Raw genomic sequence first — 14514 nt, 5'->3', positions numbered from 1 at the left:
AGTGCATTCCACAATCTGGGTGCCTAAAATGAGAATGCAGCCTCACCAAATCTCTTCTTTTGTACATGTGGTACACAGAGAAAACCAGCGTCAGAAGACCTGAGAGCTCTAAAGTAGCAGACTAAACAGTAGGGCTGCTGATTAGGATGTTGGCATATGACCTAGTTACAGCCAGCAGATGGGCAGAACCCCTTCATGATTAGCTAGCTTGCTAGATGATAGTTACTACAGTAATAATGTGGTGTGTGTGTGTGTGTGTGTGTGTGTGTGTGTGTGTGTCTGTCTCTGTAGGGGCTGGTGCAGCTCTTGTTGTTGTGTGTTTATGCTGATAACCCTCAGTGTGTTTCTGTGACAGGTGGGGCTCTCAACTGTGGCCTTGGTGATAAGTCTCTCTCCCTCCTCTCTCTCTCTCTCTCTCTCTCTCTCTCTCTCTCTCTCTCTCTCTCTCTGTCTCTCTGTCTCTGTCTCTGTCTCTCTCTCTTTCTGCTGCTGTTCAGAAGATTTGGAGTGTTGGAACAGGAGATGTTGACAGATGACCCAAATTTAACCCACACAAGCAGTATGAGTTAATTTAGCTGTCTGTCAGATTACTCTGCTGCACCCTCTCTCTCCCTCTCTCTCTCTCCCTCTCTCCCTCTCTCTCCCTCTCTCTCTCTCCCTCCTCCGCGGTCTACAGTAACTCATTATTACACACATTATGCCCATGTCGGCATGGGTTTGAATCCGGTGCACTGCTGACACTGCTGACAAAATGAAAAATATGAGTGGGAGGGTACAATAATGAGATTACAATTTGGAGAGTAGCCTACACCGCTGTCCACCGCCCCCTACTGGCCGCAACCGGTACCAGTGGATTACAGTGCGCACATTTGGGACTGAGGTCTAAAGAGCAAACATACATTTGAATAAATATTCCCATAACTGACTGACCATATTTCTTGTTTACTGGTATTTGCATAACTCGTTAAGAATATTGGTAGACTATTAATGTAACTCAATTATTAATCTGAACACGTTTCAACCTGTCACACCATGACCATGACCATTGAGTGTCTAGAAAAGTGCTATATAAGTCTAATGTATTATTATTATTATTATTATTATTATTATTATAAGAGTGTTTGGTTCCGCCATTGTGTGGCCCACGGTGTCCCAGTGCGTTATAAAACTGTCCCGCCATGGAAAGTAAATGGGGACCCCTGCTTTAATCCCTCCCTGGCATGTTTCCAGGGAGCTAATTAGGTAGTAGCAGAAAATAGCAGAGATCTGATGAATACCCCAGTGCTATTCCGACCTCGGCTGACTTAAACTAGCAGGTTAATCCTACACTGCCCTTACTTACTGCGTAGAAGGCAGTCAACAGTAGTAGGATATGATTAGGAAGGCAGGTAGGTAATAATACCATAGATTTAAATAACCGGCTGGTGACTGACACCTATTGTGGGTGCTGGGTTACCTTATTCGGCCTCCTGGGGCCCCTCATATCAAGCACAGGGAGATAATATTAGTCTTATATTGACATAGTAACCTAAGAGAGTGAGGGACCGTTCAAATGCAACGAGAACAAGAATAGATCTTATTATCAAATGACTGTGGTGTTTTGGTCCCTCTTTTAAAAACCACAGATAACAGTTCTGTGTTAATATGTTGACTGAACATAAGGAAGATGCTCAATCACATTAAAATAAGAAAACGAGTATTAACTCGTTAAATGTAGGTACATTTACTAATAATCTTCGATATTTTTTTCAATATTTTTTGGGTTTATCCTACGCATAGACTGTTTGCTTTTGTTCTGAAATTAATCAATATTTCTATGAAACACATGATGGATGGGGCATAGCAAGAACAATTATGAGCTAAAACATAAAGGTAGTGAAAAACGGGCAAAAATACCGTAGATTCAACTGGGTTAAGAAAATAAGAATAGCAAAAAAAAATCTCAGGTCAAAATCAATATGTGTGATGTGGATCAAGCCGTTCGGACCCTCTCCGTCTAAGGCTGCGTTCGTAAACTCGCTCTGGAATCTGATCAGCACTCATGGAATGCCTCTTGTCCAATCATATTACTTGAAAAATGTATGACGTTGGACGCAGTGTGCGCAGTGTGCGCTCCGGCGCTCTCAGAGCGAATGTATGAACGCAGCCTATAATTCCACAGGGACAGGTACCTCAGGGGGCGGAGTCAGCGGGGGGAGGTGGGGAGCGCTCAGCCCCGTGTGGAGACACTCAGTCTTCTGGAGGTTACACCCGAACACACACGTCCATTCGGATTATTAGTGTTAGTATATATTATTATTTTTATCTTCTAACTTGAACAATTGAGGTCGAAGAATTAAGTAAGTCCGCTACTTTCCCAGAGTTTTGTACTGCGTGTTCTATGTGAAAGATGTTGGCTTCGGCTGTATCCATTTACCAGTAGTGTCACCGTGTGTAGGCTGTGTGTCATCATATATTTCAATCAAATGATCTCGTGTATATTAAATGTATTTTATCCTAATAGCCCAGGACATTATGCTTAACATGTTTAACACATCATTACATAACTGTTGAAAAATACGCGTGTAGGGGAAATCGGTGCTTTGTCTCTTTCTTATTTAAAATACTTTGAGCTGCATCGTTTGCAGGAAAAGTGCTATACAAATAAAGGTTATTATTATTATTATTATTATTATTATTATTGTTATTATTATTGTTATTATTATTGTTATCAATATTTATTTTTTTCCTACCCTCAGAAATCAGTAAGGGTTGGTAGAGGAGCGCCGGCAGCAGCATGTCTGGGGCGGAGGTGGAGACACCTGGCCGGGGGTTCCCGAGCCTCCCGGGGGATCTGCCCGCCGACCGCAGCTCACCCGCCCGGGGCCCTTCCCTGCTCCGCCCGACGCACAACCTCGGCGCCAGGAGGAACTCTTATGGCCTCCATCAAATCAGCGTGGACATCGACACCTTGACACTCCTCAACTCCAAAGCTCTGTCATGGTCCGCGGAGAACATCCTGGCCAGGACGGAGGAGGAGGAGAAGACCTGCCTGGACACCCCACCCACCTCCCCGTCTCCTCCACCCACCTCCCCGTCTCCTCCACCCACCTCCCCGTCTCCTCCTCCCGTCTCCAGCCCGGGCACCAGCACCACCACCACCAGCACCAGCACCAGCACCACCCCCCCGGCGGCAGAGCCCGTCTCCACGCCCGAGAGCTGGACCTCTGTACCGGTCCCCAACCACACACGACAAGATGTTGTCAGCTCGGACTCCGACAACGACCTTGTTCAACACAAACCGCACAAAGTCGTGTTGTCCCGCGTCCCGTTCACAGACAGTCAATGGGAGCAGGAGGAGAGAGAGGACATCGAGACTAAAGCTGTGGCCACCTCACCCGATGGAAGATACCTGAAGTTCAACATTGAGATTGGGAGAGGGTCGTTCAAGAACGTTTACAAAGGACTGGACACAGAGACCACCGTGGAGGTGGCGTGGTGCGAGCTGCAGGTGAGTCAGAGAGCATTCATTTACCTGCTCCACTAGAGTAACCTAAACCAATCAATCAGTCAGTCAATCAATCAATCAGTCAGTCAGTCAATCAATCAGTCAGTCAATCAATCAGTCAGTCAATCAGTCAGTCAGTCAATTTCACTTGTGTGGTTGTGGTTTCACAATTTCACTTGTGGTTCTTCTACACTGGAAAAGCAATGATAAAAGTGCTGATTAATCTATTGCCAACCTGGTTCACCCCTGGTTTATCTAGTTCATGTGATGTGTTGGGGGTTAGGGGTTTTCCTTGCTGACCCTGGTGTCTCAACAGCTGCTCCTGCTCTGTGACAGAGACATTGGCAGAGCTGAAGGCTCTGGTGGTAACGGAGTGAAAGTTCATGTAAGACGGCTCTGGTAGTGCGTTTGCCAAGAACATGTAGCCTATCAATTTCTTTATTGTGTCTTTTCACCAGACCTAGGTTAAACTAACACATGCCAAATACTTTCAAATAATAGTCCCAAAAGTGCAAAACTGCAAGCTGAACATCAGGCTCACCTCATAACTTGTACAGTATTTGACATTTGTATGTGTTGGACCCACTGGTTCTGCTTTTCACTCTTAATTCAGCATAGGCTGCACTCTCTCTCTCTCTCTCTCTCTCTCTCTCTCTCTCTCTCTCTCTCTCTCTCTCTCTCTCTCTCTCTCTCTCACTCTATTTCTTCTGGAAAGAAGTCCCCCCGGTGTGGGGTGGTCAGCCTGGGGTGGTCCTGTGGTCTACAGTGTACTACGTGTCTACAGTGTGCACACACATGCCCATGTCGGCATGGGTTGGAATCCAGCCCGTGCCTTGCTGCTGACTTACCTTCGTCTCCTTACCTTCGTTCCTTTCCTGTCTATTTTCACTCAACTCGATCCAATAAAATGAAGCAAAGAAAATAGGCGTGAGACTGCCCAACAACCTTTAAGAAACCCCATCGGCCACATGGTGTGTGAGAGTGTGGGGGCGTGTGGGGGCGTGTGGGAGCATGTGGGAGCGTTCTGTGAGGCAGTGTGGTGGTCAACTGGTCATCCATAATCTCTGTGACCTTGAGGACGGTCCTGTCCGAGGGCGGGCTCGTCAGGTCATCCTGTCAGCGGGGCTGGGCTGCTCTCCTCCTGAGCCGCGCTGTCTGTTCTGATCCTCTTCTAATCTTTGTTGTCATTACCACCCAGCGACACCACCAGCGTGGCTCTCTCTCTCAGCCTCGTGTGTTCACCACAGAACAGAAAAGGGGCTAACTGCCAAAACCAGAGTCACAGATCACCTGAATTCTGCCCTCTCTCAAACATACGACCATAATAGAACACTATGGTCACTTTTTTTTTTTGTCAGGCTAGATTATTTCGCTGTTATGTAAGAGTAGTTTGTTATGGGGGCCTTGTATGGCTTTGAAGCCACCACTCCCTGAGAGGCAGGGTGAGAATTTCCTGGCTTTACCTCAAATGAAGAACTTAAAGCTTACTTAAACCTTTGAACCTTTGATAAAACGACAGATATCGCAGATGCCAGCATTATGCTAACCTGTTAGTTCTCCTTCAGGCAGTAGTGAGTAGTTTATCTTAACGACATGTCTACCATCTGTCATCTGTGGGCCTTAAATTGGTATGTGTTATATATGTATGCTTTGTCTAGTGCTTTTCCCAAATTGACCCTATTCCATTTGGCATCTTCTGTATAGCATCATGACATTTAGAATATGACAATGTACACATAGACCGTATAAATGTTTTGAACACCTTCATGACAAGTTATCCTTTCATTTAACTCACTAACTGCCAAATAATTATAGAGCAGTCTTCAGAGTGACAAGAGTTTGATGTAGTGTTTACCCAGCAACAATACCTTTGTTGGCTACAAACCAAAGCATCCCTTGTACCGTTTTCTACTGTAAATAATAAATAAATAAATCTTAATTCTAGCATTATGACTGCCAATGGCCCCCGGGCCCGAGCATAGATTACTTTTTCTTGCTACGGTCTGGTGGATAGAGGATCCACTTAGTTAGACAAATGCGTTTGTTGTAAGTCGCTTTGGAGAAAGAAATATAATTTATGCATTTCAGGTTAATAAAGTCACCCATGGCAGTCTAGATAGAACGTTGACAAATTGGCCGACTTTATTCACCCTCCTCCGGTACTGCCGGAGTTCAAGTTGGACCTCTGTGAGTTCTCATCCCAGGATCTACCTACGAGGAGACTTCATCTCATGTGCTGTTGGTAACGTAACCCATGGTTACCGTGTAAACACTGGGATTAGCTGTGTGTGAAGTAGGCATACCTATCTCCAACAGATCCTAAGCAGCTAAGTGTAGCAGCCGCTCCAGCAATTGCTTAACACACTATGGCGACTGAGTCAGCGATTTAAAAGTCCCCCCTGTAAGTCCTTCCTTAAGTCGTTCCCTACTGCCGTATATACCGGGGCACCAGGGACCGAGACAATCTGGCTGTTGTTGAGCCATATCGGTACCTCTCCTCCCGTGCCTGGTGGTCAATGACGTTATTGAGAATAACTTGATGGTTTTGTTATTGAATCCGAAGCCGAATCGGAATTGCTTTTATGACTATTATCTAATGTACAGGTACACAGAGTAAACGTCTTCGGGTTCAGGTTCTTGAGAATAACTTGATTGTTTGAGCGAAGAAGGCCTATATAGATGCATGTAGCTGCGGTGCTGTTTGAAGAAGGCCTATAGAGATGCATGTAGCTGCAGTGCTGTTTGAAGCGCCACGTGACGAGGGCGCCCCCCCATCGAGGAGAGTGGCTTCACACAGAAGAGCTCAGATCAAAGCTCCGCAGGACGAACTGTCGCTGAAGGCAGAAGCGGAGACATGCGAGTGTGCCGATTCTCCACTCTATAAAAACACCCACCACATAGTTTAGTCTATGTACATAGAGCATTGTCTATAGAATACAATTATATTAGATTACAAGAAGAAGATTATGATTATGAAGATTTTTTTTGGGGGGGGGGTTGCATCTTAATCATGAAATTAATGAGCTAATTAATGAATAAATATAATAATATTCAATAAATAAATCAAAGCTACTGCTCCTAAGGCTGTATTCTGCTGCACTCCAGCAGCTGTGTGTGATGGGTCCTACAGCCTTTGAGCAGAGGCACAGATGTCCTTCTTAACGCCCGGACAGAATGTAGAGGCCTGCACTTGTTAACACTGGGCCACGGCAGCACATGAAGTATACATTACACATGAAGACTTTGATTTGCCCCCCACGTGGGTTACACGTGGTTTTAATCAGTACTGTGTCCAGTACTGTGTCCTGCCTCTTTAGATTAGCCTATCGCTTAGAGACCCAGCATAGGGGTAGGTTGCCTTTCTTTGGCTGGATGCCACTGTGGTCGGTTTCTCTCCACGGGAGACATGAGCCCCCCCTAAGACTCCATAATCATCTCTAATGAGCTTACTGGTGGGGGCCATTGTTGCCGGGTAACCGCTGAGGTAAGCGCGATGGTCTCCGTGTGACTGGCATTTGTCAGATTCCCCCACACCGTAGGTTTGATCAGTAGGCCCCTACATTATCTTGGCCCCTACAGTATCTTGGCCCCTACAGTATGTGCAGCTATTAACTGACTCACTTTATGTATTTATTTTTTTACTGAGGAGAGGTCAAAATCAAGGACAAGTGAGGCCAAAATCAAGCTGAAAATCAGAACCAGACTAGATTCAGTTGATTGTGAATCATAGCAGGAAGTCAGACAGACAGGCAGGAGGAAGCCTATATGGAAAGCCCTCTTAACTATGCATAACTATGCTGCTTGAGCTGTAATCTGGAGGTTAACATTAGCTACTGGAGCTACTGGAGGATCAAGTTATCCTTTCGTTTAACTCACCAACTGCCAAATTATTCCGGAACATGACAGGGATTCAAACAGCAGCTGCTATTCCCTATTGATCTCCGGTTAGGCTACAGTCTGCTGATGACACAAGTGTGTTAATCTGAAGTCCTCTCAAGTCTTGACTCTTGACCTGGTTTGTATTTGACTGATGGCCCAAATACTATCTACTGCTCTCACTGCTCCTCCTGAGACATATACTGCCCCCCAGCACTGCGTCTCCTGAAGACACCCGCTTTTCCCATTTACTGTGTCCCCTAAAAACGTCTATTGCCCACCTTGTACTGTTTCTCTGTTTCTCCAGTGTCTATATAAAATGTAAAAAAATAAATAAATAAAAAAGTCTAGGTTTAGAAGAAGGTAATAGAAGAAGGTTTTTCCTTCTATCACAGAGACTGCCAATGGCCCCTGGCCTGAGCTGGATTACTCTTCCTGCTACGACTTAACTGGTGGATTGATGATTCACTTGCTTAGTCAAATGTATCGATTGTAAGTGGCTTTGGAATAAGGCGTCTGCTGAATGCCTTAAATGTAAATGTAAACTATAAGCAGCACTTTGAATTGCCCCTGTTGTATGAAATGTGCTATACAAATAAACTTGCCTTTTCTTGCCACACATTGTCAATGGAAACACACAGTACAATCCCCCCACCTATCAAGTCATTGTGCAGTCAATTGACAGTGGTGCTTTAGATCAAGCCATCTCGATGAAATCTCCTTTCTTTTCAAGAGAGATAAGTCTCAATCCACCTGGAGAAATAAAGGTTCATTAAAACCGAACAGACCCATTCTGTGACGGGGGTCAGGAGGAAGCAGGTTAGATGTTGTGTTGTTAGACCCCCAGAACCTCCGTGTTCCAATAAGGATGTTCCTCAGCTCTGTGTTTGGATACACTCCGTGCCGCATATAGGCTAAACAGCTCTGGAGAGCATCTCCGCGGGCAACGATTTCCTAGCAACCCTCACCCTCAGGAGAGGTAAACCAGAATACCTAGCGAACGTGACTCAGGAACGGCTGTCGGCAATGAAAAATACATACATGACACGTGATATTGTTGTCCCTTGTTGTCACTAATGCAGGAGGGGGAAAGGTTGGGCCATATGTTCCACGTGAGGAGAGAGACTGAGAACAGAGGGTAGCCTGCAGTGTTATTGTTTACGGTCACAGTGACCTGTCACTCCTCCTGGCTCATAACAGTCAGTTGTTCTCCACCAGTCTCCACCTGCTGCTTTTATCCGCTTCAGTCGCCGATTGGGTCCTGAGCTGTGTGATGTCATTACGCTCTGTTCAGGTGTACTTCCTACAAATCCAATCAAGCGCCAGAAGACATTCCTGAAATACAGTACAGGTCTGTCTGATTGTGCTTTATTATGGAGGCTTAGCCGGTGAAACTGTGAGTGTGTGTGTGTCTGTGTGTGCGTGTGTGTGTGTGTGTGTGTGTGTGTGTGTCTGTGTCTGTGTCTGTGTCTGTGCGTGTGCGTGCGTGCGTGCGTGCGTGCGTGCATCATTCGTGAACGCAGACAACAGAGATCGATCGGATCGCACAACAGGTCCTTCTAACGACCCGTGGTTGGTTGGTTGGTTGGTTGGTTGCCGTGGTTATTCAACAACAGACCTGCAGCCATTTCCTCTGACCTTCATTAAAGGTTAAAGATGCTCTTCTGTTTCACCTTGATCCCTTCACACACACACGTCCTTCATCACATTCTCATTCTAGCCTTAAGGAACCAGTGTTGTCTAGCCTATATCTAAACCCCCATTCAGAGTACTGGCCAGTGTGTTCAACACAATAGCGCAGTCTTTCAAAAAACCCACAAATTGGGTTCGAGTTTTTATTGATATGGACATGCGGGATGTCGCTGTTTGCTACCAAACATGCCAAGACATTGTGCAAATTGAAGGGTGTTGCCCCCACATGTCCTGTAGATGAATGTGTTCATTTCTCCTCACGGACAATAGCCTCATTTGTCAGAGAAAAGTGCAGTTTAATAAGTTTCAGCTTTTAGACGTTTATTTGTTCCGTCACATTACACGAGTGTAAGAGAGTCAACGTTGTTAGGCTTGGGTTCCCTGACATCGCAGCACAAAGACAATAAGGCAATAGGCATCATTCAAGATAATAATAAAAAAGTGACAATAGTACAGGACTGGCTGTATTGTCATGTGTGTAACCGCATCAACACCAAAGTGCTTCCATGTCAAGAGCAGTGGCAGCTGGCCCACCCCCCATTGTTCCCTGTTCCATGTACATAGACTAAAATAAAACGTTTTAAAATACAACATAAAGACAAACCTAATAGACATCTGAAACCTTACATGACAGTAGGATTCAACCCCCTCCAGCCTGACCCTGATCCCCCCCCCCCCCCCCCCCTGCTGGAGCCAGCCAGAGGAGGAGGTGTCCAGTCTTATTACTCCTATAGCGGTCCTTAGTGAAGTGTGTTCTCAGGGCACACACAGACACACGGGCCCCTAAAGGAAAGCACACACACTGACTGTTATCTACTGATAAACTATAACAGCCAATAGCGCAGACGGACGACTGACACGTGCTGAGCTGGAGGGGGTACACACACACACACACGCACACGCATGCACGCACGCACACACACATACGCACACGCACATATGCACGCACGCACACATGCACATGCACACACACGCACGCACGCGCACACACACACACACTCACGCACACACGCACACACATACTGGCTGCAGTTCCTATGGCCAATATAAGCAGATTGTGTGTGCGATGCATGAGTTGTTGTGTAGTATATATGTATATATACTATATACATAAGATTCACAAACATTTATCTTTTCTGTTCTTCCCTCTCTCTCCCCCCCTTCTCACTCTGCACTCACCCCTCAACATTCAACTAATACATTTCAACATGTCCAAACATATGGAAACCATTAGGCAGCTATTCCAACACGTGAGCTGTCCTCTGGGTCTAAGCATATTACATACATTACATCGACTGGGGCAGAGTAAGGGAGAGAAGGGGGGGGGGGGTTTGGGGCAGACTTGCATCACTCCCGCGAGTGCTGGAAACATTGTTGGAGTGAAGAAAGAAAAATCGGGAAGAAATAGTGTTTACATTACATGCTCTGCCATTTTAGTGCACCTTTTAATTTATGAATGTCGGACAGTGCCAGGTTCAGTTGTTAAAGGTCAGAAAAATATCCTTTCACAACTTAACCTGGCGCTGTGAGACATTCATATATTAAAACGTGCTCTAAAAAGGCAGGCAGAGCATTAATAACTTTTATCCCACACGCCATTAACCCAGAGAGCATCACAGACCAGAACCCAAACCAGCCTCTCCACGTATGTAGGTCGAGCTTTATCCTCCTTCCTACCAATATAGACCTCGTATCTCGGTGTCAGAAGCCCTGCTGATAGGTCTCCTCTCTCTCCTGTTGCCTACTCAACACCGTCTATCTATCCTCTCTGGTCCCTACCAGGGGTTGCCAGATGGGATTGATAATATCCAGCCCAACCACAGTCTTAAAAACCAGCGAATCCACCGCAAACCACCAGCCCAAAACGTAGCTACCGCCCCAAAATGCTATATTATTATCCAGCAGCCCAACCACCCCAAATGCTTTTCTTCCCGTCCAGTGTGATCAAAAGTAGCCCAGGGAATATGCCCCAATCTGGCAACACTGGTCCCTACTGCGTGGGTTAGCGCCAATGCTAGAAAACTAGCGCTTCTTATCAGCTTCAGCACATGGTCCAGGGACGTAGCGTCCCGCTGCAGGGCAGAGGGGAGGAGAGGGAGGGAGGGAGGGAGGGGGGGGTAGACTGTAGCCTGTAGCTAGGTGCCAGCTACCTACTACGTCACGTGTGACGTGTGTCGCGAGGTCCGCCAAGGTTGATTGTTTGTGTCAGCTTTGACTGTGTATGGTTCAGGGAGGAGGGTGAGGGCGTCTCCTCTACACACGTGTGTGCTGCTGAGTGAACTCTGGGTAGGAACGGAGGTGGAAATGATCATATTTCGAGGGCCGAAGAACATAACCTCCTATCTGCAAAAATGTTTAAAATCTTAAAATTAAAATAAAAATAAAAATAAAAATTAAATTAAATTAAAGAAACAAATTTAAAATCTTACAGAATTTTTCAGATAGGAGGTTATGTTCTTCGGCCCTCGTTTAGCGACTTACATCGATTGCATACAGAGTGCATGCATTTTTCAGTATATATGGTCCCAGCGGGAATCGAACCCACAACCTAAGCAGTGTTAACGCCATGCTCTACATGTAGCAGTGGAGGCTGGTGGAGGTAGAAATTGGAGGATGGGCTCATTGTAATGTGGAACGGTATCAGACTATATGATACCATTGCCCATTCTATTCCATGCATGACAATGAGCCTGTCCTCTCATTTCTACCTCCACCAGCCTCCCCTCACACACAGACGTGTTCCTGCTGTGTCAGGTAGTGAGGGTTGATATTTTAGTACGGGTTATTAATTTAATAATGGACACACTGTCTGTACTGTAGCTGCAAGCTCAACAAACAACCAGATACCAAGTAGGCTAATTAATGTTCCGTTGGTCACCTCCCCTTCAGTATATTTAGTTTATACAAATATGTACACTGAACAAAAATATAAACGCAACACTTTTGTTTTTGCTCCAATTTTTCACAAGTTGAAATCAAAGACCTAAGACTTTTTCTATGTACACAAAAGGCCTATTTCTAATTGTGTTCACACATTTGTTTAAATCTGTCTCAGTGAGCACTTCTCCTTTGCTGAGATAATCCCTCCACCTGACAGGTGTGGCATATCCAGATGCTGATTAGACAGCATGATGATTGCACAGATAAGGTTGGTCACAATAAAAGGCCACTCTAAAATGTGCAGTTTTATCACACAGCACAATGCCACAGATGCCGCATGTTTTGAGGGTGCGTGCAATTGGCAGGAATGTCCACCAGAGCCTGTGAATTGAATGCAAGGTTCCCACGGGTCCTTGAAATCCTTGAAAGTTTGTGAATTTGAGGAAGACATATCAAGGCCTTAAAAGTTTTTGAAAATAGACATGGGTCATTGAAAGTGCTTGCATTTCCTTCGTCAACTAGTAAAGAAGTCTCTGTATTGCTTGAATTTGATGTTTCAGAAGGTGTGGGAACCCTGTGAGTGTTCATATTTGTACCATAAGCCGTCTCCAAAGGCGTTTCTGAGAATTGGAATTGGAAAGGACTTAAGTGTATCCTAGTATCACCAGGAGGGAGAACAGTGTGTCTGTCATGCACATCACGTCCACGTTTAATTAATTAAATAAATAATTAATTAATCTAATTCATTTTAGACACTTTACATGTTTTGTCATTTAAGCACTTGTCCAGATGTGTGAGCACAGAGGACAGGGCTGTTTTAAAATTCAACGTTTTTATGAAATCATTATAATAATAATAATAATTTCCTTCGAATAAATGTCATTGTGTTCCACTTCAGTTAATGAGATCATGAGCAAATGGAGGAAAATGTGTTGATCATTCTGATCACCGCCATCCCCCCTCCACCCCTCCTGCCCCCCCTCTAAATGTTGGTGCGTAACCCTTTACCTGGAGGCAGATCTTGGGCCATGCCAACCCCAGCAGAGAGAGATGCCAACAGAAACGCCCATTGGGAAAATAACCGATCTAAAAGTCATATCTCCACCTGCCAGCTGTAATGATTGAGCTATTGTACTTTTACAGACATGACTGTATCCTTGGCAACTGCCTGTCCCAACAGAGTCACCCCCATTACAGAAAAAAGCCCTCATATCGATAATAGTTTTCGTGGGGAGGTTTTAGTCAGGACTCAGATTGCGCCAGGATTCATATAAACTTTTTCCAAGCCTGTAAAAAAAAAAAACGTTCTGTTAAGAAGTTTTTTCAGGGTGAGATTAACTGAATATCTTTCACATTATGATGAATGGATTGTTTGTTCTCTGTCTCTATGAGCTCATCGTTAAGAGCTTCTGTTTTGGACACCTGATGAATGTCTGGGCAGGTCCGACACGACCCTTGGAGATGAATTGTGGATTATGAATCTCATTTACCCTCCCCCATCCCCCCCATCCCCATCTCTTCCACTCCTGATCTTTCCATCATTTGGGTCAATGCTGATTAAGCCCCTCCCCCTCTCTCTGTCGGAGCACGTCAAACCCATTCATCATTTTAAGCCATTTTAAGAAGTCATTTATTCCTCTAATCTTCACGGTCCTCTATTCATCATTATGAAGATAGAGGACCTCGTCTACTCCAGGAAAAACAGATTGGGGGGTAATGATGATAATGATGATTTAGGAAAAAAATAGAATCACTCCGAACTCCATGGGTTTGGGTGTTGACCATGTGTGACTGTGACCGTGTGTGTGTGTTTGTGTGTGTGTGTGTGTGTGTGTGTGTGTGTGTGTGTATACTGTGTGTGTGTGTGTGTGTGTGTGTGTGTGTGTGTGTGTGTGTGTATACTGTGTGGTAGGGCTGCAACGATTAGTCGATTAGTCACGACTAATCGATTACGGAAATTCGTCGACGTGAAATGTTGTTGTCGACTAATCGCATAAAAAATTATATTTTTAAAAAACGTTTTTTTTTTATTTTTTTATTTTTTTTAAACGGGAGCCATGCAAGAATCAGCTGGGTACGTTTTAGCTAACGTTGTTAGCCAACTGGCTAACGTTATATTGTTAGGGTCGTAATGTTTATGTTAGCTTTACTGTTACATGTTGGAAAACAACGTCTCATGGACAGGGCTGTACATGCTATGAGCGTTTGTGCTATTAATTTATTTGCCCTGTGGCACGCATGTGACAGACAGAGGCGCTTGTATGTAACGTTACGTAGCAGGGGTTTTCCATGTTGAAGCCAGGAGAACGCGAGATGAAATGAAGTGAGGGGTGGTCGCTATTAAAATACCAGGTAGTCATGGTGGATGATCATGAATGATGCTTGATAAGTGAATGCTATTTCAATTATGTTGAGTCCACCAGCGAGCTGTCTGTAAGATAAACAGCGCCAAGCGTAGCCTACTAACGTGAGCTGTCTGTAGTCTAGCCAGCAATGCTAGCTAGCCAATCAACTAGCTCTGTGAGCAGCTGTAGCTTGGCGTAACGTTAGGTTAGATAGCTAGTTAAGCCGGATTTATG

The 14514-nt window shown here is 45.0% G+C and overlaps 1 pseudogene across 1 annotated transcript in view; it reads left to right on the top strand.

The window, feature by feature from the left end:
• Window positions 1-2776: 2776 nt before the first annotated feature.
• The window catches only part of LOC308168073 (serine/threonine-protein kinase WNK4-like), a 74416-nt pseudogene continuing 62678 nt past the window's right edge, over window positions 2777-14514 (top strand). Inside the window, exon 1 of the transcript in view lies at window positions 2777-3490. The product of the transcript in view is annotated as a serine/threonine-protein kinase WNK4-like (transcript). The remainder of the gene's footprint in view (window positions 3491-14514) is intronic.

Source organism: Nansenia antarctica, assembly GCF_963989245.1.
Source record: "Nansenia antarctica genome assembly, chromosome: 11".
NCBI lineage: Eukaryota > Metazoa > Chordata > Actinopteri > Argentiniformes > Microstomatidae > Nansenia > Nansenia antarctica.
This window is presented reverse-complemented; position numbering and strand designations above follow the sequence as displayed.